The sequence below is a fragment of the Rana temporaria genome, chromosome 1, assembly GCF_905171775.1.
Source record: "Rana temporaria chromosome 1, aRanTem1.1, whole genome shotgun sequence".
Classification (NCBI taxonomy): domain Eukaryota; kingdom Metazoa; phylum Chordata; class Amphibia; order Anura; family Ranidae; genus Rana; species Rana temporaria.
In genome coordinates this window covers 355,194,367-355,221,603 of record NC_053489.1, presented here as the reverse complement: position 1 = coordinate 355,221,603, position 27,237 = coordinate 355,194,367, and the positions used below count along the sequence as shown (strand labels likewise).

Below are 27,237 nucleotides of genomic sequence, written 5' to 3'. Positions count from 1 at the left end.
CGCCCTTACTGTGGTATAGGTCCAATCGTAGGCAGCGCTGGGTTGGTACAGACAACACAAAAATGTTTTCTTTCTGGTTTCATAAATGTGGGTGATCATTTTCAAATGGTGTTAGAAGCTGTCACATTTTAGGACTTCCAAATGTACAAAGAATTACAACTAAACATGAAGAAATGTGTTTAAACGCTGTACAAGCAAAAGACGGGTAGCTGCTTTTGGGAGAGTATGTTTGGCTTATACAAATGCTTCCATTCCTCCTACAGTGTCGGCCTCTGGCAGTATCATTTGTTACCCAATTATTAACTGCTCTAGAATACACTGTTATTGTATGGCAAACATTTTCCTATTTTGCTGTTTACATGGGACTATTTTTGGAACAAACGAAATCCCCTTTATCTGCAAACTGACATATCATGTTCCTTCTAACACTGTTTTCGATTAGATATTCCAGTTCTGCATTACCTACTCACCAAAACATGTAGTGACTACCAGATTTGGTCAGCTCATCTGTTAGTGAAAACATCCCGCTGTCCAGAATATTAAAGAGGAACTGCAATCTGCTCACATAATTTGAAATAAAAACATCTTTGCTTAACCATTTTGTTGCTAAATGCTCAGGCCAGGTTTTGCGATTCGGCACTGCGTCGCTTTAACAGACAATTGCGTGGTCGTGTGACGTGGCTCCCAAACAAAATTGGCGTCCTTTTTTCCCCACAAATAGAGCTTTCTTTTGGTGGTATTTGATCACCTCTGCGGTTTTTATTTTTTGCGCTATAAACAAAAATAGAGCGACAATTTTGAAAAAAAATGCAATATTTTTTACTTTTTGCTATAATAAATATCCCCCAAAAACATATAAAAATTTTTTTTTTTTCCTCAGTTTAGGCCAATACATATTCTTCTAACTATTTTTGGTAAAATAAAAAAAAAAAAATCGCAATAATTGTTTATCGATTGGTTTGCGCAAAATTTATAGCGTTTACAAAATAGGGGATAGTTTTTTTGCATTTTTATAAAAAAAAAAATTTTTTACTACTATTGGCGGCGATCAGCGATTTTTTTCGTGACTGCGACATTATGGCGGACACTTCGGACAATTTTGACACATTTTTGGGACTATTGTCATTTTCACAGCAAAAAATGCATTTAAATTGCATTCTTTATTGTGAAAATGACAGTTGCAGTTTGGGAGTTAACCACAGGGGGCGCTGTAGGAGTTGGGGTTCACCTAGAGTGTGTTTACAACTTTCGGGGGGGTGTGGCTGTATGACTGACGTCATCGATCGAGTCTCCCTATAAAAGGGATCACTCGATCGATGCAGCCGCCACAGTGAAGCACGGGGAAGCCGTGTTTACATACGGCTCTCCCCATTCTTCAGCTCCGGGGAGCGATCGCGACGGGGCGACTATAAACAAATAGCCGCACCGTCGTCCCGGATCGTTCCCCACGGGAATCCGCCCGATCGGACCCCCGACCCGTTTGAAGGCCGGAGACGTATATATACGCCCATCTGCCTGTACGTGCCATTCTGTGGACGTGCGGCGGGCGTTAAGTGGTTAAAGGGTCACTAAAGGAAAACATTTTTTTTGCTGAAATTACTGTTTACAGGGTATAGAGACATAAAAGTTAACCGATTCCTTTTAAAAATGATTACAAATAGATAAAAATCAATCATATAATGTGCCTGCAGGTTAGTTTCACTTTTAAACTGGTTTCATGTTCCTGTGAACTAGAGAGACACACAGAACAAAAACAAACAAATCCAGGGCAGTGTTTTGTTTTTAAAATGAATCTGATTGGTTCTGTTAAGTTTTAGACACACAGTAATGACAGCTTAGACCTACAGTGAAAAGCTCCCAGTACCATGGTTATAAGGAAACAGGCAACCAGGAAGTGTAGAGATCAGAGCAGAATTACAGCTACTTCAAAGCAAAAACGAACAATAAGGACATGAAACCAGTACTGCAGTAAGGTAAAGGAAGCTATTTAGCTAAAAAAAAAAAAAAATTCCTTTAGTGATCCTTTAACTCCAACCACTTTGCAAACTACAGTATTTATGCATATAGGCAGCATGTTTTTTGTGATAGGAGCATGCTTCATCGTGCACCCACAGCACAGAGACTGAAGTGTCACCAACATCGCTTGGTCCTAGACAAACGATCAGGAGTCAAAAGGATTGACTTCTGATTGGCGAGTGATCACTGTCATAGCATAGTGATCTGTCGTTTATGACACATGGGTGCAGAAGCAAATGCTCTGAGCACAGTTTTATGTTCATGGGAGGCACAGGTGTTGCACACAGCCACAGACCTTTAAATAATATACATGCATCAACAACCATGCATCCATCCCTGTATGGATATAAACACATGTGCAGGAAGAATCGAGCGGTTGTGGCGTCTGTGCCACCTAGGCACATAAACATGAGATTTCTTCACGCTCTATAGGTCTCTGCACCTGTGTGAACGAGTCATTAGAGACCTCCCCCATTAGCCCTCTTTAGTGGGCGCGCCCACTATGCCGCGATTTAAAGGGGACGTACAGGTACGCCCATTTGCCCAGCCATGCCAATGTATGTTGTGCGCTGGTCGGCAAGGGGTTAAAAAGCTTTAGGCTGGTCTCACACTATTGCAAATTGGATGCGGGATCACCGCATTCAATTTACAACAGCAGGAGATTGTGACCGGCTCTCTATGGAGCCAGTTCACATATCTCCGATGCGGCTCCAGTGCACATTTACATAGGAGCCCTGTGTGTCTTTTGGTCCGTTTCAGACAAAAATTTGGGCTGAAATCAGACCTGAAACGCTGAACCAGGGCGCACAGGACCTCTGCTGGGAGCTGCATCGGCATTAGGTGTGAACCCAGCCTGACAGGCTATGAGTTTAGAGTTACAGAGGAGGTCTGGTACTAAAACTATTGCTCTTGCTCTGACATTCACGGCAATACCTCAGGATCACCGCATGCCTTTACCCGCGACCAAGGGGAAGTATTTTATTTTTACACATTTTCTTTAATTATTTTCATTTATTTCTTTTTAATCACTTTTATTGCTGTCGTGAGAAATGTAAACCTCTCTTGTGACAGCAATTAGGCAGTGACAGGTAATCTTTATGGAGAGATCTGAGGTCTATTGGACCCCCGATATTTCCTCTGCCCTTAAAAGCATCTGATCACACTAAGATCAATGCGATCAGATGCTTTCACAATTTAAAAGTGGTGCAACTGTTTACTTCCAGAGAAACTGGAATTTACAGTAATACTCATCGCTTCCAGTTTCCTATAACAGAGCTCATTGGGGATTTTCCAGTCCCCGCCGACTTCATTGTGGACTCGCCAGGGGGACGGCAGAGCCCGGAGAGGCACCGGCGGGAACGGTCACAGCTAATTAGCCGCTAGTATGGCTTTTACAAAAAAGTCGATCAACTCCTGAAAAAATGCAGGCATCATCCCAGTATAACCACTTGAATTTAATCACATACATGTATGCGATTTGGCATCAAGTGGTTGACAGCTAAAGTAAGGCCCATTTCACATGTGCGGACCATATGTCCGCATTTTTATCCATCCGTTGCGGATGAAAACGGGACATACATTGGTCCCTATGCGATTGCGGGTGTCAGCGTATGACCATCCGCTGACACCCGTAATCACCCGCCTCTGCAAAGCTCCGCTTTTTCGGACGTAAGAAAATCATATTTTTCTTCCGTCTGGCGGATCGGATGAACACGGACATACGGTCCGTGTTCATCCGATCCCCCCATAGGGGAGAGCGGAGGAAAGACAGGGTGGTCCCTGCACAGTGTGCGGGGACCGCCCTGTCAGCTGACGGCTCAGCAGGGATTTTACGGAGGATCCCTGCTGAGCAAAGCGGACACACGGAGGCGGATCATTACTGATCCGCCCGTGTGAAAGGGCCCTTAAACTAAAGGCAAACGGATTAGAACACCTGGAGATTCACCCTCTCTATTTGTTCTGATTACCGTTCTCAAAAGTAAATGAAAATCCCAAATTTTGGTCTGCCCCCAGTAATAGAGGGGAAATATTCAAATGGTGACATTTCAGTGTTTTCCCTTAACCACTTGCCAACCAGCCACCATCATTATACGGCGGCAGATTGGCTCCTTCCTGCGAATCGGCGTACTGATATGTCGGCTCCTTCAAGAGCTATTGCTGCATGACGTTGGACCCGATGCGCGTGGCCGCAACGTCAGCCAGCCATCCCTGATCACGAGAGCCGGAACGGGTATCTGTGTATGTAAACACACAAATCCCAATTCTGACAGGGGAGACAGATCTGCTGTTGCTAGTAATTAGGAACAGCGATCTGTCTCCTCCTCCAGTCAGTCCCATCCCCCCACAGTTAGAAACACACGAGGGAACACATTTAACCCCTAGTGTCCGATCTATCCGCCGCAATGTCACAGTCCCGCTAAAAATCGCAGATCGCTGCCATTACTAGTAAAAATGCTATAAATCTATCCCCTATTTTGTAGACGCTATAACTTTTGGGCAAAGTACCAATCAATATACGCTTATTTTCAAAAATATGTGGAAGATATTATAGCAAAAAGTAGGGTTGTCCCGATTTTTAAGACCGAGTACAAGTACCGATACTTTTTTCCAAGTACTCGCCGATACCGATTACTGATACTTTTTTTTAATGTCATGTGACAGTTTGACAGATGGGGACTGATAGGTGGCACCTATGGGCACTGACTGATGACTGGTGCTGATGGGCACTAAGTGGCACTGACAGGTGGTTGGTACTGATAGGTGGCACTTGTGGGCACTAATAGATGGCACTGATTGCACTGATAGGTGGCCCTTATGGGCACCGATAGATGGCACTGATATGTGGCACTGGTAGATGGCACTATCAGTGCAATCAGTGCCATCTACCAGTGCCACATAAAAGTAAAAAATAAAAAGCAAATTTCACTTGCCGAGGACTGCTCTGCTGTCCGTCCTGCTCTCCGCCCCTTTCAGCCCTCTCTCCGCCCCTCTTAGCCCACTCTGTCCCTCTTAGCACGCTCTCAGACACTTTTAAACCCCACTCTCCGCCCCCTCGTCACTTAAAAAAGTATCTGGTGAAGCATCGGGAGCATTTGTGCGAGTACAAATACTCGCGCAAATGCTCAGTATCGGTCCCGATACCGATACTAGTAACGGTATCGGGAAAACCCTAGTAACATGTATTGTGTGGGTGTAACATGTGTATTGTGTGGGTGCAACATGTGTGTGCATTGTCTGTGCTTTCTGTGTCCTCTCCTGCATGGATCCTGGCTGTAGAAGTGGAGGAGAGCTGCCTTGTAGTGGAATTTCTAGGATAGCATAGATGTGGATAGAGGAATGGATCCCTCTTTGACAGCCGATGGGGAGGGGGTTGGTGTGTGGAAGTCCTGCAGATCTCACTCATGATGACCACTCATGATGAGCACACAGTAAGTGTCCATGCCGCCAACCCCTGTATCCACTTGTTACGGTGTTGTAATTTGCACAGACCTGCTCAGTGCCACTGCAGCACGATCCTCTGACAGCTGCACTGTATGACGCTCGGAGATGGCATGGAAAGGACACTTCATCAGGGGGGCGAACACATACTCCGCACACATATCCAGGGACATTCAGTGCTCAGCAGCGTCCCCACAATCCCGAAAACTCATACAGCGCCAGAGAGAGTCCTTCTCTCGACCCCTCTCAGCCCACTCTCCGCCCCTCTTAGCACCCTCTCAGCCCCTCTTAGCACCCGCTCGGCCCGCTCTCCACCCCTCTCAGCACGCTCTCCACCCCTCTTAGCACCCTCTCAGCCCCTTTTTTTATTTTTTTCTTCTTCTTTTTCTTCTCAGCCCCTTTTAAACCCCGCTCTCCGCCCCCTCTCATCACTTAAAAGAAAAAAGTTTCAGATAAAGCATTGGGAGCATTTGCGCGAATACAAGTACTCGCGCAAATGCTCAGTATCAGTCCCGATACCGATACTAGTATGGATATCGGGACAACCCTAGCAAAAAGTCAAATTATTTTCTTTTCAAAATGTACGCTCCTTTTTGTTCAAAGCGCAAACAAATTTAAACCACAGATGTGATCAAATACCACCAAAAGAAGGCTCTATTTTTTGGGGGGAAAAAAGGGCGGCAACTTTGTTTGGGTACAGCGCGCACGACCGCGCAATTGTCAGTTAAAGCAACGCAGTGCAGCATCACAAAAAATTGTCCGTAAATAGTGGCTCCCGTGCGCATGCGCAGGGGTGACATCATCTTGGCACAGCCAGACAACCGGAGGATACAAACCCAGAAGGAAGACCTGGGTAAAAGGAAAGCCCTGTCAGCGATGACAGCATGTTGCTGGAGGTCTTTAAGTTTCACATTATGTGCTAGTATACGATGCATTACAACTTTACCTTGCAAAAAAAAAAAGCATGGCGGCTTACTACTGCTTTAATTAGCAGGGAATTTCTTTCACTACTTCTTTTGGCTATCTGACGGAAGTGAAGGTAAATCTCCCTAAAGAGACACAGATGGCATAATAACTGACAGGGGGTTATAACCTTCCCTTACTTAATCCAAAATAAAGGGGGGAAAAAGAAAAAGTATTGCCTATAGTTCTACTTTAAACTCTAGTTATATTTTAAGGCTGAATTCAAACTGGAACGAGCACCTGCTGGAGCGATTTACCTCTCTGGCAGCTGTCCGTTCCAGCTGCGGTAGGGGGCAGTGTGATCCGTGATTCAGCGCATTCCCACGGCTCCTTTTTTTTTGTGCACAAAACCTAATTTGAAGTAATTCATGCCATTGTACAGTGCATGCGAGATTGTACAATGTGTTGTGATAAAATTCTGTGTTTCAGTGTGAATAGGACACACAGAAATCAATTGTGCTGTAAAACACCAGTCACTGCACAGTGTGAATTAGCCTTAAAAAAATAAAGCAGTTTGATTAGTGCTTGATCTAAGTCAGCCATCAGGCCATATACGCACAGAATTTCGTCCGAAACTGGTCATTTTCGGAAAGATCATTCGACAAACGTGCTGTTAGTGGACCCAACTTTACCGACAATTTTGACCGTGGGCCCAGCTAATATCGATTGATCAGAGGCAAAAACTTTACCATTTCAACTAAAAAGTGTATATGTGTATTTTGTAATCGAAACAATAAGACTATGCAGTCTTGTATAATTTATATATGTTTTTACTGTTACCCAACTGATGGTCACTACGATGATGGAAACAAATCATATAAACCAGTTAATTCTGCCAGTTAGTGGCCAATTGGCTTTAGACCGACAAATAATCATTTAGGGCCAGATTCACAAAGAGATACACCATCGTATCTCTGACTTACACTGGTCCTATCTATGCGCCTGATTCATAGAATCAGATACGCATAGATAGGGCTAAGATCTGACAGGTGTAACTGTTACACTGTCGGATCTTTTTTTCAATTTAAAAATGGCGCCGGGGGCGTTCCCGCTGATTTACCTTGAATAATATGTAAATCAGCGAGATACGCAAATTCACGAACGTACGCGGACCCGACGCAGTCTTCTTACGACGTTTCCGTAGCGGCTTACCTGTCGTATACTTACCCCTGCTTTTATCAGGCGCAGCCAATGTTAAGTATAGCCGGCGTTCCCGCGTCGAATTTGAATTTTTTAACGTCGTTTGCGTAAGTCGTTCTAGAATACGGATGGACGTCGTTTAGGTAAGCGTCGAAACCACTGACGTCCTAGCGACGTCAGTGGGAGCAATGCACGCCGGGAAATTCCCCGGACGGCGCATGCGCTTTTAAATCGGCGTGGGAACGGGGGGACCTAGCCGCGGAATTTGAATTCCGCCGGGGGATTTAGGATCCGCTGCCGCAAGTTTGGAGGTAAGTGTTTTGTGAATTAGCCACTTGCCTCTCAAACTTGCGGGAGCGGATGTTAAATCACGTAGATCGAGCAGATCTATAGATCCGCTGATCTACGTGAATCTGGCCCTTAGTCTGCAAACGGATGAAATTCTGTGCATGTATGGTCAGCATTAGAGTATTTATGTAGAGAAGAAAAACCTATTGCTGTTGGGCTCTACTACAGGTACTAACAAATAATGTACGGTAAAGCCTTGGATTGCGAGCATAATTGATTCCGTAAATGTGCTTGTAATTCAAAGCGAGTGTATATCAAAGCAAATTTACCCATAAGCAATAATGGAAACTCAGATGATTCGTTCCACAGCCATTTATTCATATAAAAATTATTACAGCAATACAAAATACATGTACTGTAAAAATAAAACAAATTAACCTGCACTTCAGGAGCTACAGAGTATAAAAGAGAAGAGAGGCGGTTCACATTGCCACAACCTGAAAGTTGGCACGACCTTGCCAGGCAATTTCTAGGCAACTTCAGGGAATGCCTGGATAATCTTCCTGTAATGTCAGTTCCAAATCACATGAATTAAAATAAGGATCTGACTTGGAGAACTTCCATTAAAGGTCTATGGGCAAAAGTCGGATAGAAGTCGCCTTGAAGTAGTACAGGAACCCTTTCTAAAGTCAGAGCGACTTCAGTAGTACTAATAAACACAGTTCTCATTGACAAAAGTGGGATTTCACATGTCACGCAACTTGTAGGCGAACAAGTCGGATGCCAAATCGCAGTAGTGTGAACCAAGCCTTATAATCAGTCATGGACACTACTACTCGCATTGGAAGACCTCAATAGTTTATCAAGTTAAAATGTATTAAAAAAAAAAAAAAATCGCTGATCTTGTAAAACACTTGCAGACCAAGTTACTCGCAATCCAAGGTTTTAGCCTGGGTTCACACTTGTACGACAAACGCTCCGACATTGGGAGCTCATGTCGCATGACGGGTGAAAATCAATGTTTCCCCATGAGAGCCATCTTAACTGGTCCAACACAAGTCGGTCCGACTTTGATTTTAAAATGCTCCCTGCACTTCTTTGGTCCAACTTTGATCCTACTTCAGCTTTTTGAATATCATTGAAGTCGGATCAAAGTAGGATCCTTGTCCCAACCATCCGACTTGTGACATCTGACATGGTGATAACGGCAGCAGTAAAAGGAATTTATCTCACACTGGGATTGTTTTGATTGGTCAAAAGACAAGTCAGACTATCCAAGTCCTGTTCATTTAAGTCGGATGGCTGTAGGACTGATTTCGCAGAGTAAACTAGGATGACAGTCGTATGACTGTCGTGTAGTATCAGTGTGAACTAGGGCTACAACTAACGATTATTTTCATAATCGATTAGTTGGCCAATTATTGTTTCGATTAATCGAAAAATAGCCTTAAAAAAGAAAAAAAGAAAATAGCATTTTTTTGGGCCAATTTGTTGTTGGACAGATTACAAAACACAAATCGCCGCAAAAACACATTACAAGCTTTTCTGCAGCTTCTTCATTGAAGTATATTGGACCAAAAAAAAAATGAATAGCACCGTTTTGCGTTAAAAAAGTCCTTGCCCTTTCCAAATACACAGCAGCTGAAAAAAAATCATGGATGTGAACGTGTCCCATAGGAAACGTGTAAATGAACTGTATTGTGTTTCTGCAAAAAGCACCAAAAACAGGTGTGAACCCAGGCCTGAGATATTTAATAACATAATGGGGTTAAAAAAACAAAAATAAGTACAAAAAGAGTAAATAATCGCTACTAAGGGGGTTCATTTTTTTACTGTGGGACAGTGAAAGTAATAATTACAGTAGCGATTTGCTTTTTTGTACTATAAAAGGCTAATTTTAGTTTTTTTATGTTACTGGCCGATTAATCGTTTATGAAAATTGTAATCGATTAATTTCATAATCGATTAATCGATTAGTCGTTTCGGCCCTAGTGTGAACCCAACCTTACTGTACATACGGTACGTGGCATCACCACATTAGAAATAGATTTTTTTGGGTTGGCCACCAAATAAAAAAAAAAAAACACACACACACACACACACACACACACACACACACAAACTAAACAGTGTAATTCAAAACAAAGCTTTAACAAAATGTAACAAAGCAGTTAAAGTGGAGTTCCACCCAAAAGTGGAACTTCCGCTTTAAGCACTCCCCACCCCTGACATGCCACATTTGGCATGTCATTTTATTTGCCTGGCCACTAGCAGAACGCAGCGAGACTTGAGCATGCGCAGTGCGATGATGGTGCCCGACGGAGAGGAGGGTAGCGAGGCTCTGGGTGGCCGCATCACTGGACAGTGGGACAGTCGAGTGTCTGTTTATTAAAAGTCAGCAGCTATACTGCAGTATCTGCTGACTTTTAATAAAGTAAAAAATGTGTGGAACTCCGGTTTAAAGCTGCAAAGGAATATAGTAGGGGGGGGGGGGGGGGGGGGGGGGAACGACGACAAATGTCCATTGTTTTTGAAATGAGGTGTCCAACCAGCTCATGTGATGGTCAGGTGTCCACACTTTTGCTATATAGTGTACATAGGATAGGACTTCCTTGTAGATATGAAGGAGACATACATATCATACAGATATAGGGCAACAGATAAAACTTACCACTAAAACGGTTTTACAAACAAATATAGTTTATCTTTAGATCTCACATTAGAACAAAACAAAAAAGATAAAAGTGGAAGAGGGTCCAGGTGCATAGCACATATAAAGTCTTCCTATACAAAATGTCAGAACGCCCCATGTAAGGCTAGGCTATATTATCTTTACAAAAGGGAAAGGATGAAAAAAATACCAAGATGACCCAAATTATAAAGTTGTTTACAGTATTAACCTTAGTGATGAGACATGGAGCAATGGCTACTTTTAGCACTACAAAGAAAAGCCATAAACCCAAGCGTGCTCAAAAACAATCAGCAGGTGTTGACAATAGAATGGGGGGTTAAGGAAGCAGGATGAAAGAGAAGCAGAATCTCCCCCAACTGCATTGCCCCATGCAACTGTACTGCCAGCTGCAATATCCAAACATATCTGGAGTAAACCACATCAATCATACCATTTACCCTTTTCTCAGCCCACCAACAACTGGACTAATCAGTTCATGTATGTCTTTGTGAGATATAGATAAGTGATCAAGCGTGTAGGCTTTTCTCTTAGCCCAGCTGATATTTTAAGGCTCCTATACACTGTACATTCCAATTTTTTTTAAATGACCAAATGCAAAAGCAAAGGCCAGAATCACAAGACGCATCACAAAAATGCCAGCAATTTAATCAGCAGGGGCCAGATTCACGTAGGAGGGCGTATTTTTGTGCAGGCGTAGCGTATCCTAGATACGCTACGCCGCCGTAAGTTAGAGAGGCGAGTACCGTATTCACAAAGGACTTGCGCCCTAAGTTACGGCGGCGTAGCGTAAATGGGCCGGCGTAAGCCCGCCTAATTCAAACTAGGCTGGTAGGGGGCGTGTTGTATGGTAATGAATCGTGACCCCGCGTAAATGACGCACCTAACGAACGGCGCATGCGCACGCATGCTCAGTATCACGTCGAATTTTCGCCGTAAATTACGCCGGCTCAATGTTTAGTCGACGTGAACGTAACCTACGCCCATCCCCATTCCCAAACGATGTAAAATACGAGGCTGTTCCGACGTCCATACCTAACATGACGTACCCCTGCTTTATGAGGGGTAAAGTTACGGCGGTCGGACGGCTTACGTAAACAGCGTATTTTAATACGCCGGGCGCAAGTACGTTCGCGTAGCTAGCTCATTTGCATATTCGACACGGAAATATACGGAAGCGCCCCTAGCGGCCAGCGTAAATATGCACCCCAAGATATGACGGCGTAGGAGACTTACGCCGCTCGTATCTTGGCAACCGTGAGGCGTATCTGATTCTATGAATCAGGCGCAAAGATACGACGGTGCACATTCGGACTTACGACGGCGTACATGGAGATACGCCGTCATAAGTCCTTTGGGTAATCCGGGCCCCTGTCTCTTTTCTTTCTTGCGACAGGAGATCTATCCATTAATGTGTAATAAGGTCATCCTTAGGGCTTTGCATATATGGATTTGTTTTTATGCATTTAAAGCATGCTTTATTTGCCAGTTTGCAGTTTTGCATTTACTTTAATTGTGTAGTATTGCTGCATTTCCTAAACCACAACAACTGTAACAGTGAGAATAATTTGTACTGCAGACAAAAGCAAGTCAAATGCAGTGCCTGCATCTGGCGAAGGCAATGTTCATTAAAAAGAAAAAGAAGAAAAAGAAAAAGAAAAAGAAAAGAAAAAAATCTACAGAATAAACTGGTCATAGAAATCAGGATAATGGGACATGCAAGAATAGTATAACTGTAGATATTGCCTGCTGTAAGCATGAATTTAAAGTGGTTGTAGAGGCTCAAGGTTTTTTACCTTCATGCATTCCATGCATGAAGGTAAAAAACCTGTGTGCAACAGCACCCCAATACTTACCTGAGCTCCATCTTGATCCAGCGATGTGCAAGAGAGCAGTTGCTTTCCTGGGTCTCTTCCTCCTCATTGGCTGAGACACCTGCGGGATTGTCTCCCGCTACTGTCAATCACAGCCAGTGAGTCAATTATGAGACAGCAGGGCAGGAGGGAAGGGCCAGAAGTACCAATGGGGGACCTGTGAAGAGGCGGGTCGGGGGTGCTCTGTGCAAAACTACTGCACAGATCAGGCAAGTATGTAATGTTTGTTATTTTTTTCACCCCATTTTTTAAAAACCTGCCTTTAATATCACTTTAACCACTTAAGGACCGCCTCCTGCACATATACGTCGGCAGAATGGCACAAGCACGTACAGGTACGTCGTCTTTAAGTGCCCAGCCATGGGTCGTGCCCGGTCCGAAGCTCCGTGACCGCGGGACCCGCAGACCCACAGACCCGATCGCCGCTTCCCCGTTCTTCACTGTGGCGCCGTCATTGATCGTGTGTTCCCTTTTATAGGGAAACACAATCAATGACGTCACACCTACAGCCACACCCCCCTACAGTTAGAAACACAAATGAGGTCACACTTAACCCATTCAGCGCCACCTTGTGGTTAAATCCCAAACTGCAATTGTAATTTTCACAGTAAACAATGCATTTTTAATGCATTTTTTGCTGTGAAAATGACAATAGTCCCAAAAATGTGTCAAAATTGTCCGAAGTGTCCGCCATAATGTCGCAGTCACGAAAAAAAAAAAAAAAAAAAATCGCTGATCGCCGCCATTAGTAGCAAAAAAAAAAATTTATTATAAAAATGCAATAAAACTATCCCCCATTTTGTAAACGCTATACATTTCGCGCAAACCAATCGATAAACGCTTATTGCGATTTTTACCAAAAAAAGGTAGAAGAATACATATCGGCCTAAACTGCATTTTTTTCAAAATTGTCACTCTATTTTTGTTTATAGCGCAAAAAATAAAAACCGCAGAGGTGATCAAATACCACCAAAAGAAAGCTCTATTTGTGGAAAAAAAAAGGGTCTTAAGTGGTTAAACGCCAAATTATTGGTGTCCAGGGCTGCAGGCAAGCCTATAGCTCCTGGTATTCCCAGGTGGCCTCCCATCCAAGTACTTATCAGGCCTGACTCTGCTAAGCCTCCGAGATCAGACGAAATCGAGAGCATTCAGGGTGATGTGGTCGTAGGCTAAGCCTACAGTACCTGGTATTCCCAGGTGGTCTCCCATCCAAGTACTAACGAGGCCTGACCCTGCTTAGCCTCCGAGACTATTCAGGGTGATCTGGCCGTAGGCTGAGCTATGTTGAAAGAAAGATGCCACCATCACTTGCACCAAAATATATCCAAAGAGGGAAATAATGTAGGTGGCAAGGTTTTCAAACCTGTATGACTTATTCACCCTGGAGAATGGTCATCCAGTGACATTTAAAAAAAATAAAAAAATAATAGCAGCTGGAAGAAAGCTAGTATCTGCGAACAGTTTTAGAACTTTTACTCATACAAAACAATCTCTATGGGCGTGTAAAGCTGGCCATACACCATACAATTTTGTTATTCAATTTTCTTTAGATTTACCTTCAACTATGTAGTACAAGGGCCTGCCTGAATGCATACAAATTAAAAATGTTTAGGTTTGACCTCCTATTATATGGTTTTGGTAAATCTAAAGGAAAGTTGTACAAGAAAATTGTATAATGTATGGCCAGCCTAAAGCTGGTCTTTATATCCTGTTGCCAGAATAGTGTAAAAGAATAAAGTACCTTTAAAAGAAGGCGATTTGTGAACAGTTTTCTGCAGGTTATTTCATATATCACAGAAACAACAGGCAACAGGAAACATGATACAGTGATGTCACCAGGAATATGTAAGGGTGTGAATAAGCAAATAAAAAAAAAAGGAGAGAGAGACTGCTTTGGAAATGCCAACATGTATTTGGTCCTGCCAATAAAGCTTATTTGAATTAAATTGAATTGAATTGAGAGAGAGACACCGACAGAGAGGGAGAGAGACACCGACACAGAGAAAGAGAGACACCGACACAGAGAAAGAGAGACACCGACACAGAGAAAGAGAGACACCGACACAGAGAAAGAGAGACACCGACACAGAGAAAGAGAGACACCGACACAGAGAAAGAGAGACACCGACACAGAGAAAGAGAGACACCGACACAGAGAAAGAGAGACACCGACACAGAGAAAGAGAGACACCGACACAGAGAAAGAGAGACACCGACACAGAGAAAGAGAGACACCGACACAGAGAAAGAGAGACACCGACACAGAGAAAGAGAGACACCGACACAGAGAGAGAGACACCGACACAGAGAGAGAGAGAGAGAGAGAGAGAGAGAGAGAGAGAGAGAGAGAGAGAGAGAGAGACACACACACAGAGAGGGAGAGGGAGAGAGACACACAGAGAGGGAGAGAGACACACAGAGAGGGAGAGAGACACAGACAGAGAGGGAGAGAGACACAGACAGAGAGGGAGAGAGAGAGAGAGAGACACACACACACAGAGACAGAGACAGAGACAGAGAGATAGAGAGAGAGACAGAGACAGAGAGAGAGAGATAGAGAGACACACACAGACAGACCGAGATAGAGACAGACAGAGGCACACACATTGACAGAGACGTGCACTAGATAAAAGGGAGAGTGAATTGACTAGGCAGAAGTAGGGAGGGAGTGAATGTGTGGGCGGAAGGCAGGAGTATTTGGTGGGGGCGGGGAATACTCTAAGAACAACATGTTTGCCACACAGAAATGATAAAGCAAATTTAACCCCATTTCCTCCTGGAGGAGGGGGGTGAAGTTCTTTCCTGCAAGGTTAACCTTTGACATTGCTAAATAGAGCCACGGTTTTGTTAAATATGTCTTCTGAAAAATAACTGCCATGTCTTAAAATAGAGATGAGCACTAATAGTGCAGCCAGGAAACCTACTATGGGTGCAGCACTGCGGCCATAGATGGGATCAAAAAGATCTGAATCTATTTTCTTCGCAGGTCCATGGGATACAGATAAATGAAAATATATAAATTGCCATTTTCAAATTAAGAAATTAAGACGGCATTCAATCCTGTGCAGAGCAATTGTGAAGCCCTGTACACACGATCGGTTTGTCTGATGAAAACAGACCGATGGACAGTTTTCATCTTACAAACCGATCGTGTGAGGGCCCCATCGGTTTGTTTTCCATCGGTGAAAAAAAATAGAACATGTTTTAAAATTTTCCTATGGATAAAAAACCAATAGAAAAAAAAGGTCGTCTGTGTGGAAGTCCATCTGTCAAAAATCCAATCATGCTCAAGTCAGCGTGTCGTAGTGTTTTACATCACCGCGTTGGACACGGTCGGATTTTTGACTGATGGTGTGTAGGCAAGACTGATGAAAGTCAGCTTCATCGGACATCCGATGAAAAAATCCATCGGATTTGATTCCATCAGATATCTGATCGTGTGTACAGGGCTTTAGGCTTTTTAAATTTAAGGAATTTTGAGCGTTTTTAGAGGTGTATTACAAGAATTTTACAGCTTCAGGTGCTTTTGTTTAGCAAAAAAAGAAAGCACTGGTGGTGTGGTGGGGGGAGGGGGGGTAGTCGGAGGAGATTAGGGGTAGAGAGCTGCTGTTCGAGCAGAAAACAAGCGACAAAAAAAACTTGTAAAAAACGCCCATGTCACGCATTTTCAGGTGTTCCCATTGAAGTCTATGGGGACCAATCTGCCAACATGAAGCTCATGTACCTTTTTGGGTAACCAGCGTTTGGCTACAGGCAAAAGAACTCTCATGCCTTGTACACACGATCGGTTTTCCCGGCGGTCAAAAGTATGCCGGAAAAACCAAGGGGAAAACCGTGAACCTGCTCGGTTGCTTTTCCCTCCTACACACGGCCGGATTTCCCGACAGGAAAACTGCCATGAGAGCTTTGGTCGGGAAAACCGGCCGTGTGTATGCTCCACTGCAGTGTTTCCCATAGGAAAACTGCAGAGCAAAAAAACACAGCAAAAAAAAAAAAAAGAGAACAAGTTCTCAATTTTTTGCTCGCAGTTTTCCTGTCGGGAAAACTTCTATGGAGCAAACATGGCAGTTTTCCCATCGGAAAAAACGGTCGTGTGTACGAGGCATCAGATGTGAACAGGGGCAATTGAAATGGATGGGATTTACCTTGTTCAGCGTTTTAGAGCTTCAAGCAGAAAATCGCTATATTGTGTATGGGGCCCTTGGAGTAACATTTCTCTTGTACAAGGACTAGAGTTGTTTTCATCAGCCAAATCAAAACATTTTTTATTCTATTAAAGGGGGGTGATACATCAAAATATAAAAGTCCCTGCTCACCTACTAGATGCTGTTAAAAGTGTCCCTTCCACACAGAGGCGTACCTAGAGCATTTGGCACCCGGTGCGGATCCTATATCTGGCACCACCCCCCCCCCCCCACCATTAAATGTAAAAACACCCCACTGTGCCCTTTGCATACTTCAATATCTTTTTGTCACTTATGTGTACACCCTATCCACAACTGCACCTCTGGACCCCTTTACATTACACAGCATACTGCACCTCTGGACCCCTTTACATTACACTGCACCCTGCACCTCTGGACCCCATTACATTACACTGCACCTCTGGACCCCTTTACATTGCAGAGCGCCCTGCATCACTGGACCCTTTTACATTACACAGCACCCTACACCTCTGGACCCCCATTACATTTTACACAGCCCCCACAGCTCTGGATGCCTGTATGTTACACAGATACCCCCTAACAGTTCTGGCCCCTCTGCATGTTACACAGACCCCCCCTACAGTGCAGGCCCCCCCTACAGTGCAGGCCCCCGGAGAGCCATCTGCTGGGGAGAAGAGGATCAGATAAGTAGAAGTGTTTATTTCAACCCCTAGACAAAGCCAGAAAGTAACCCTTGCAGTGCAAGTGCAGCCCCTGAGTTGGGCTACAGGATCACCTCTTGTTTTGGTTACAACTTTGAATTTTCCCTCATTTTTAGTGATCATCGGGACAGACAGAGAAGCTACCTAGTAGGGAAACAGACAGCAATTAAAACAAGGTTCTAACCCTTCTTTATTCTACTCCCCCTAAAAAATAAAAAACGTTTTGGTATACATATAATTCATGAGGCTAAAAACAGACCAGTGGCCATGAAGTAAAACATCTTACGGCTTCTGAAAGTTTCAATCCTCATGAAGGCATAACAAAATACTCTGGGTAAGTCTTGCCAGGTTTGGCATGCAGGAGCAAAGGAGCTTTCTTGACTTTTCCTGGGGTTAGTTCGATCAGTTAACTCCCCCCTACAGTGCAGACCCCCCTCCCCGCCCTACATCAGAACACACATGGAGACTGGAGAGCTACTGGCTTTGGGGGGGGGGGTGCGAGCCAAGCCTCGGGACACCCATGATCCCCTTCTCTCCGTGGTCGTGGCACCGATAAGGGTCATTTCACACTAGCGGACCGTTCGTCCTATGGGATCGCGTCTGTTAGCGGATGGAGCATCCGCTAGCGTCCGCGTCCGTCGGGATCCGCTTTTGCGAACGGAAGAAACCCTATTTTTCTTCCGTTCGGCGGAACGGATCGGATGCAGACGGACAGACGGTCCGTCTGCATCCGATCCCCCATAGGGGAGAGCGGAGCAGAGACAGGGCGGTCTCTGCACTGTGTGCGGGGACCGCCCTATCCGCCGAAAGCTCAGCGGGGATCCCCGCTGAGCTTTGGCGGACACACGGAGCGGACACAGAAACGGTCCGCTCCGTGTGAAAGGACCCTAAGTCTCGGCAGCGGATGTCACAGACAAACTAAGCAGAGTGAAGCCGCCTCCCCCTCCTCTATGTCTACACAGTGCTGTGCATGCAGGAGGAGGGGGAGGTGGCTTCACTCTGCTCAGTTCGGCTGTGACATCTGCTGACTTGCTCGCACCCCCCCCTCCCCCCCCACAAAACCACTACCTCGGGCTCTCCATGTGTGTTCTCTGCCGCTGCCTTACCCCGCAGCACTCTCTGCTTCAGTCGCGGAGGGGGGGGGGGGGGGTAAATCGGCGACCGGAAACCCCCTCAGTGTGTGGCCCCGGGGCGACCCGCCCCCCACTTGTATGCCACTGGTTCCACAGAAAGATTAGTTAAAAGCCAGTTAGTCTACCAGCATGAATTTTGGATTGTGTTAGGAAACAATCAAGTAAAACCCATGCAAGTGAAAAATACACAAACCTGGTATGGATTTAAAACAAAAAGCTTTTCTCACCTTTTCGAAAGATATTTTGCCGTTTTAAAGCAAACCACCCATGCAAATGGCAGGTCTGCTTTTCCCCCCCTCGATGATGGCAAGTGGTCCAGGCCCTGAGACAGCAAAGCAAGCCCAAATCATGATGTTCCCTCCACCGTACTTCACTGTTGGTAAGCTGTACCCTTTCTGTACCATACAAAGTGCTCAACTGGTTTTCTGCAGTAATTTGCCATAAAATAGACAAAACACGTGTCTAAGTTGATAAATACATGAGAAATTATTATGTTTTATTTAACACACCCATTAAACATTCAGTGCTGTAGGAAAAAATAGCACACCTGGTGTCCAATTATTGGAGGCTGTCTCGGGTCCTCCCCACAAGAACTCCACACATTCATGCGAGCAAGCTCGCATTGTGTGGAGTCCTTGCGGGCGCGCTCCTGTGATACAGCGAGCGGCCATAGCGGCTCACTGTATCACTCGGCCCCACCCCTCGGCGCGCTGCATCAATTGGATGTGATTGACAGCAGCGCCAGCCAATGGCTGCACTGCTTTCAATCCATCCGCTCTAGCCAATCAACGGGCAGGCTAGAGGATGTCGGGGCCGAACTCGGGACTTTCGAGGGGTCAGGTAAGTATAATGGGGGGCCAGTATAGTCGGAAGTTTTTTAACTTTAATGCATAGAATGCATTAAGGTGAAAAAAACTTTTACCTTTACAACCCCTTTAAAAGGAATCTATTTAGAAAATAAAAAACAAACCTTTACAACCTCTTTAGTGGCTGAGGAACTAGTGTACATAGTTACATAGTTGAAAAAAGACACAAGTCCATCCAGTCCAACCACAAAAAAAAAAAACATAGTACAATCCCATAACCCAACTCCATACTCACAGTTGATCCAGAGGAAGGCAAAAAAAAAATTGCTACAGCAGGGGAAGAAATTCCTTCCTGATCCCCCGAGAGGCAATCAGATTTACCCTGGATCAACTTTACCTACAAATCTTAGTACTCCGTTATATTCTGTACAATTTAGGAAAGTATCCAGACCTTTCTTAAAGCAATCTACTGAGCTGGCCAGAACCACGTCTGGAGGGAGTCTGTTCCACATTTTCACAGCTCTTATTGTGAAGAAACCTTTCCGTATTTGGAGATAAAATCGCTTTTACTCTAGACGTAAAAAGTGCCCCCTTGTCCTCAGTGTTGACCATAAAGTGAATAACTCAACACCAAGTTCACTATATGGTCCCATTATATATTTGTACATGTGGGTCATATCCACCCTTATTCTTCTCTTCTCAAGAGTGAATAAATGTAGTTCTTCTAATCTTTCCTCATAGCTGAGCTATCAGTTTGGTTGCCCTTCTCTGCATTTTCTCCAGTTCCCCAATATCCTTGTGATTTGTACAGGGGCAAAATTAGATCTCTCTCTCTGGAGTCCATACCTCTATTAATACAAGAAAGGACTTTGCTCGCTTTGGAAACCGCAGCTTGGCATTGCATGCCATTATTGAGCTTATGATCAACTAAAACCCCCAGATCCTTCTCCTTCTCTACGAAGAAGGGTTATAGGCTCCTGAAGAACTGGGCTGACTTTTCGGTTAGTTATTGGTTCTATAGCGGGACGGACGGCAGTTAAATAGGTAGGGTGCAATTCTGTTGAGGGAGAAGATGGCTAATAAGTTAAAGGAACTTTTAGGCTAGGTGGTTGGGGAAGCCACACGCTTGACCTACTATATAAAGCCATCCCAGGCAGTGAGCATGAGTCGGGGGATGCCACTGTGGTAAGTGTTGGTAGGGTAACTAAAGTACCTAATATCAATGTGTAGGCTGGAAGAATCCTATTGCAACCCAGTATACACAAGGAGAAAAGAATATGTTCCTACAAAACTAAAAGGCAGGTTCACAAATGCTAGAAGTTTGGTAAATAGAATGGAAGAACTGGAACATGAAGATTACGACTTTATAGGAGTATCAGAAACCTGGTTCGACAGCTCAGTCTGGCTTGTGACTATCCTGGGCTAGTCTTATCAAAGTGATAAGATAGGTAGAAGGGGGGGGGGGGATTATTGGCACCTTTTTCTCTTGCTGACAAAATGCAGATAACACCATTTACAGCCGATATGTTTCAGCAAATTTCGATGCATCTAATACAAACACAGAGCTGATTGCAGATGTGGAAGTAAGGGATAACCTGTGAAATAGCAATTATAGGGTACAACCAGTGGCAGCTGGTGCTCAAATTGTTTTGGGGGGTGCAAAAAAAAAAAAAAAAAAAAAAGATAAACAATTGCAGCCTCACTGTGCCCATCAAACGCAGCCACTGTGCCATCAAACGCAGCCACTGTGCCATCAAACGCAGCCACTGTGCCATGCCAAACGCAGACACTGTGCCATGCCAAACGCAGACACTGTGCCCATAAATTGTAAAATGCTGCCAGATTGCTAGCCCCCCACCCCCCAGCCAGGCACTTACCTTACTGGGGTCAGCCATCCTCCTTCCACCGTCCCTCGATGTCTTCTCCCGCACTCGATGAGGCTTCAGCCAATCAGGTTACCGGTAACCAGAACCAGATTGGCTGAGACACCTGTCAGTGTTAACCGAGGAACGCACACCCCATGCGTCCCCTGGTTAACTATTTGGAAGCCGATTACAGGCCTCAGGCTGTAATCGGAAAGCCTATCAGAGCCGATTGCTCTGATAGGCACTTCCGAAACCAACCAGCTGCCGTTATTCAGATGGCCGGCGCTCACCAGGGGGTGGCCATCTGAATAGTGGGCGGCGACAATACATAGATTCATGCAATGCATGAATCTGTGTATTGTATTCAGTGGCGGTGCAGGAGCAAGAGGGGGCAGCGCTCCTGCACCCTCTATGGACGCACCGCCACTGGGTACAACCTCAATCCCAAAAAACTTGGGACGTGGTGTAAAATCTACATAAAAAGCAGAATATAATGATTTGTAAATCTCATAAACCACTATTTTATTCACAATAGAAAACATAAAATGTTTAAAAGGCATTGTAAAGGCAGAAGGTTGTTTTATCCTAATGCATTCTATGCATTAAGATAAAAAAGCCTTCCATGTGCAGCAGCCACCCCAACACCCCCTAATACTCCCCCTAATATGTCCACAAATGTATTGGCCGTGCGAGACTCTCCCTCCTGTTAGGCTGAGTCACAGCAGCGGCGCCATTGGCTCCCGCTGCTTTCAAAGTCAGCCAATCAGGAGAGAGAGGCCGGGCCCCAGCTCTGTGTCTGAAAGGATACACAGAGCTGTGACTCGGGTAACCGCGTAGCAAGTTGCTTGCTGTGGGGGCACTTGATAGGAGGGGGGCCAAAAGCACAGAAGAGGGACCAAAGAACAGGAGGATCCGGGCTGCTCTGTGCAATTCCACTGTAACAGGAGCAGGCAAGTATAACATGTTTAATATTTTTATTTGAAAAAAAAAAAAAAAGATTTTACAATCACTTTATAAACTGAGAACATTTTGAGAAAAAAAAATAAGGGAATTTTGAAATTGATGAGAGCAACAGGTCTCAAAAAAGTTGGGACAGGGTCATATTTACCACAGTGCAGCATGGGGACAGAAGAGAGGAGTTTTAGGAGATGAAATGTCCCATTCTTGTCCGATATAGGATTCTAACTGCTCAACAGTCCTGTTTTTTTTTTTGTATTCTTCGCTTCAAGATGCGGCAAATATTTTCTGATAGTAAAATAGTAAAAGGTCTTGACTGCAGGCAGGCCAGTTAAGCACCCAAACTCTTCCCACTATGACACATTGTCCTGTTGAAATATGCAAGGCCTTCCCTGAAGGCAGCATTGATGGTGCCTTTGCAGGTGTGCAAGCTGCCCATTTCATATGCACTAATGCACCCCTATATCAACGGAGATGCAGGCTTTTGAACGGTGTGCTGATAAGCCGGAAGGTTCTCTCCTCTTTAGTCTGGAGGATGCAACGCCCATGGTTGCCAAAAAGAAATGTAAAATTTTAAATGTGTCTGACCACAGAACAGTTTTCCACTTTGCAACAGACTATTTTAAATTAGCTTTGGCCCAGAGAGGATAGGAGAGAGAAGTTTTACCTTGCATTTTTGGAAGGCATGGCGAACTGTGTTCGCAGATAGTGATTTTTGGCAGTATTCCTGATCCCCATGCAATGATGTCCATCACAGAATCATTTGTGTTATTTATGCTGTGCCATCTGAGGGTGTCTTTTGCAGTGGCCCAGTCAGACCACCAACCTTGAACCTATAGCGATGCTGTGGAATTACCTCAAGCGAGCAGATCACACCACACATCTTACAAATGTGTCCGTTTTATAAAAAAAGAGAAATGGTCAAAAATTCCTCCTAAAAGTTGTGCAGGTCTGATCCAGAGCGACCGACAGTGCTTGCTTGAAGTCATTACTACCACCAAAGGAAGTTCACCCAACTATTTAATCCAAGGGTTCGCTAACATTTTCCCCATGACTGTGAATGTTTAATGGGTGTCTTCAGCAAAGACACGAGAAATTAGAATGGTTTGTGTGTCATCAGCTTAAAGTGAAACTTTACCCCCTAAAAAGAAACATACCTTCTACATAAGAATTATGCTACCAAAATTATTGTGTGCTATAAATTGTCTCCAATATTGTTCCTGTTTCTTTTTGAAGGATGCTGCCATTTTGCTGAAGCCCCCCAAACAGCAGTAAATTTTTCGGCTGTCAGCAAATCGGCCTCTATAAATTCAGCAGTGTGTAAAAATAGAGAAAAACTGAGCATGTGCAGAGCAGGCTTAGACAGTCTATTACTGGATTTTAAAAAGTATAGACACATCTTTTTAATGTTTTACATAGCTATACCTTCAAAAAGGGACTTAATAGGGGTTGTAAACCCTCAAGGTTTTTCACCTTCATGCATTCTATTCTATGATAGCAGTGCAGCCATTGGCTCTCACTGCTGGCAATCAAATCCAATGACGCGGGAGGCGAGGGCAGGACCGAGTCCTGCTGTCTGTGTCAATAGCAGCAGGACACGGGCGCACAAATGCCCTGAGGGAGAGCAGCTCTTCAACGTGGCACCTGAGAATAGGAGGAGCCAGGAGCGCTGCTGTCTATTTTTTTTTTTTTACATCACAGAAACCTGACTTTTTATATTCACTGTGGATGAGGATCAAGTCACATTTTATGGCAAATTACTGCAGAAAACCGGTTAATTTCAAGTGGTTCACATACTTTTTACGGTACAAGAAATAGGCAGATTGTGTGTTTTAAAGTGTTACTAAACCCAGCACCCTGCATTTACTATATCTGTTCTCCCACGGTACACAGAAATGCAATTATTTTAGTACATATATACTGCTAACCTACCACCTTTTCTCATCAGCAGTATTAAAGTTTGTAGGAGGAATTTTCATTCTCCTCTGACTGTCCTATGAGGCTGCATGACTCCTGACCCTCCTGTCTGGACAGTGCTGATCACATGTACCCTCCCATTAACCACTTAAACCCCAGACCATATTGCTGCCTAAAGACCCAAGGGGTTTTTACAGTTCGGGACTGCGTCGCTTTAACAGACAATTGCGCGGTCGTGCGACGTGGCTCCCAAACAAATTTGGCGTCCTTTTTTCCCCACAAATAGAGCTTTCTTTTGGTGGTATTTGATCACCTCTGCGGTTTTAATTTTTTGCGCTATAAACAAAAATAGAGCGACAATTTTGAAAAAAATGCAATATTTTTTACTTTTTGCTGTAATAAATATCCCCCAAAAACATATATACATTTTTTTTTTCCTCAGTTTAGGCCGATACGTATTCTTCTACCTATTTTTGGTAAAAAAAAACGCAATAATCGTTTATCGGTTGGTTTGCGCAAAATTTATAGCGTTTACAAAATAGGGGATAGTTTTTTTGCATTTTTATATTTTTTATTTTTTTTTACTACTAATGGCGGCGATCAGCGATTTTTTTCGTGACTGCGACATTATGGCGGACACTTCGGACAATTTTGAGACATTTTTGGGACCATTGTCATTTTCACAGCAAAAAATGCATTTAAATTGCATTCTTTATTGTGAAAATGACAGTTGCAGTTTGGGAGTTAAACACAGGGGGCGCTGTAACATTTAGGGATCACTGTGTGTGTGTTTACTAGTGTAGGGGGGTGTGGCTGTAGGATTGACAACATCGATCGAGTCTCCCCTATAAAAGGGATCACTCGATCGATGCGCCGCCACAGTGAAGCACGGGGAAGCCGTGTTTACACACGGCTCTCCCCGTTCTTCAGCTCCGGGGAGCGATCGCGACGGAGTGGCTAAAAACAAATAGCCGCGCCGTCGTCCCGGATCGCTCCCCGAGCGGACCCGACCTCCGCATGTACCGGGGGGGGGTCCCGATCGGACCCCCCACCCACGTCTAGCAGAGGACGTACAGGTACCTTATTGTGCCTGTCCGTGCCATTCTGCTGACGTAAATGTACATGAGGAGGTCGGGAAGTGGTTAAAAGAAAAAAAATTATAAAAATTCTCTAGCAATACACACCAATCTGAGCATGTGCCTCCAAGTCTCTTTTATCAGCAAATGGATTAGGCACAGTAAAAGAGGATCAGAGAAGACAGGATCAAACAGCCATTTTACACAGTGCGCAGAATTAACAGTGAGTATAACAAGCCTGCTTTACTGCATATACAGACTGATTTAACTTTTGTGGGTTCGCTGTCCCTCGGCTCTCGGGTGCTGCCGCCACCATCTTCGGTAAGGGAATTAGGAAATGAAGCCTTGCAGCTTCACTTCCTGGTTCCCTACTGCGCATGCGCGAGTCGCGCTGCATGCTCTCACTGGTCCCTGCTGTCTTCTGCTCCCCCTGAAAGGTGCCAAAATGTGACACCCGGAGGGGGGGGGGGTTTCGAAAAGCGGAAGTTCCATTCTAGATAGGTGGATAGGTGGATAGGAAGAATTCAAGTAAAAGGCAGTGCAAAACACTGTAGATGTTCATTCAGGAACAACTGGCCACAAAAGCTGTCAGGTTGCCATATAAGCTAGTGTGCTACATTGTAGCAAAGATGAATTAGTCCAGGTTCCAGTCCAGTTCAGGTTAACACCGAGCTGCGGGAATGAAGCCGCGCAAGTTCAGCTGAACTCGCACAATTTCACTCCCGCATGTCAGTCACGATTTCGGCAGCAATTTCACAGGCATTTGTGCAGGTTTCTGCACAGATGTCAATGGAAATCGCAATAAGTAGTACAGAAACTACTTTTTGAAATCAGTGTTGCGCGGCAAATGCAGTGAAGCACCGATTAGGACGGTGCCATTGCCACGTTTTCATTGCTTTGTTTACATGTTTGAACCAATTTTTATCTTTCTGTAACCAATAAATCTTTTTTATTTTTATATATCTACTGTGTTTTGGTTTCTATTTGCTGGCACCGCAATAATCCCATACCTCTCCATTCCTTTCTTCAATTGTCACCGATTTGACATGTGAAAATGCACAAATGTCAACCAGGACTTAATTTGTCAAGTCAACCTTCACTGTTTTCAGTCACAAAACACCATAAGAGGAAATAAAGATTTCTATATTTTTCATTTAAGACATTTATTCCCATATTTGCTTAGCAGCATCTTCTACCAAGACAGATTTGGACTAGAACTCTAGAGATCTACTTTAATAAGTTATGTGTCACCCAAGTATGACTTATGATTACTAAAAACATCAGAAAAATAGCCGAGATGTGAGCTCAGGACATTCTGTCAGCCAACAGGGTTAGCAGTATGAAATAAATGGAGAGGGTATTCCAAAAATACAAGTCCTGCAAAAACCATACATTCTGAATACAGAGCAGCACTGTACCTCCAAATACAACCTTCGTAACATTGATTATATGCAGTGTGTGGAACTTTCCACTAGACAGGAATGAGCACAAGCTTTGCTACAAGAGGAATTCTGTAACTGAGCGGTTTTTAATATTTTGCTATAAATTCTATTCCAACTGCATAATATGTATAGCAAGGTTGAGTTTGTATTTCTGTACAAAGTTTAATCATATGTTAGTAGAGTTTTGGCATAAATTAATTACTTAGGACCTCATTCAAAGTGTTGACCTTAAAAGTACTGCTTTTCCATTGCTCCAACATGTTTATTACATTTATTTGTATAGATGTAACTCAGTCTGCAAAATTTTGCAAAGTATATCTAAAGTCCAATGTCTGTACTACTGAAAACACTGTACAACCAATTTAGGTACGAGCCATTGAAATTACTTTTTCAGCTCCATTACTTTCAGCTTCCATACAACAGATTACATTCTATAATGTTGTTTTTATTCTCCATGGCTGATCATTGGCAACTCGAACATAAATGAACCTTGTCATGAGCAAAATGCATGGACTGCCACTGCTTACTTTCTTTAAAAAACTGCTAGGGGTCCATCTGCTGCTCTGAGTCACCAGCCTAGTGCCAGCATGCAAACAGTAAAATCAGAACTCGTCTGCATCCTCATGTTAGTCATACATTGATCAAATTTTTATCAAAAAATAAAAAGTAAAACCTTGCAAAAAAAAAAATCTTTTTGAATGAACTTCTGTTAAAGGGTTATGCTTACAAATTCTTAGCGATCAGCAGCCAATCACCTCATTTGTGT

General features: G+C 44.0%; 1 protein-coding gene and 1 pseudogene across 1 annotated transcript in view; both read right to left on the bottom strand.

The window, feature by feature from the left end:
- Window positions 1-27,237, bottom strand: part of INSR (insulin receptor) — a 251,942-nt gene that overhangs the window by 185,564 nt on the left and 39,141 nt on the right. The gene's annotated exons all lie outside the window — the stretch shown is intronic.
- Window positions 13,460-13,578, bottom strand: LOC120925450 (annotated as a pseudogene).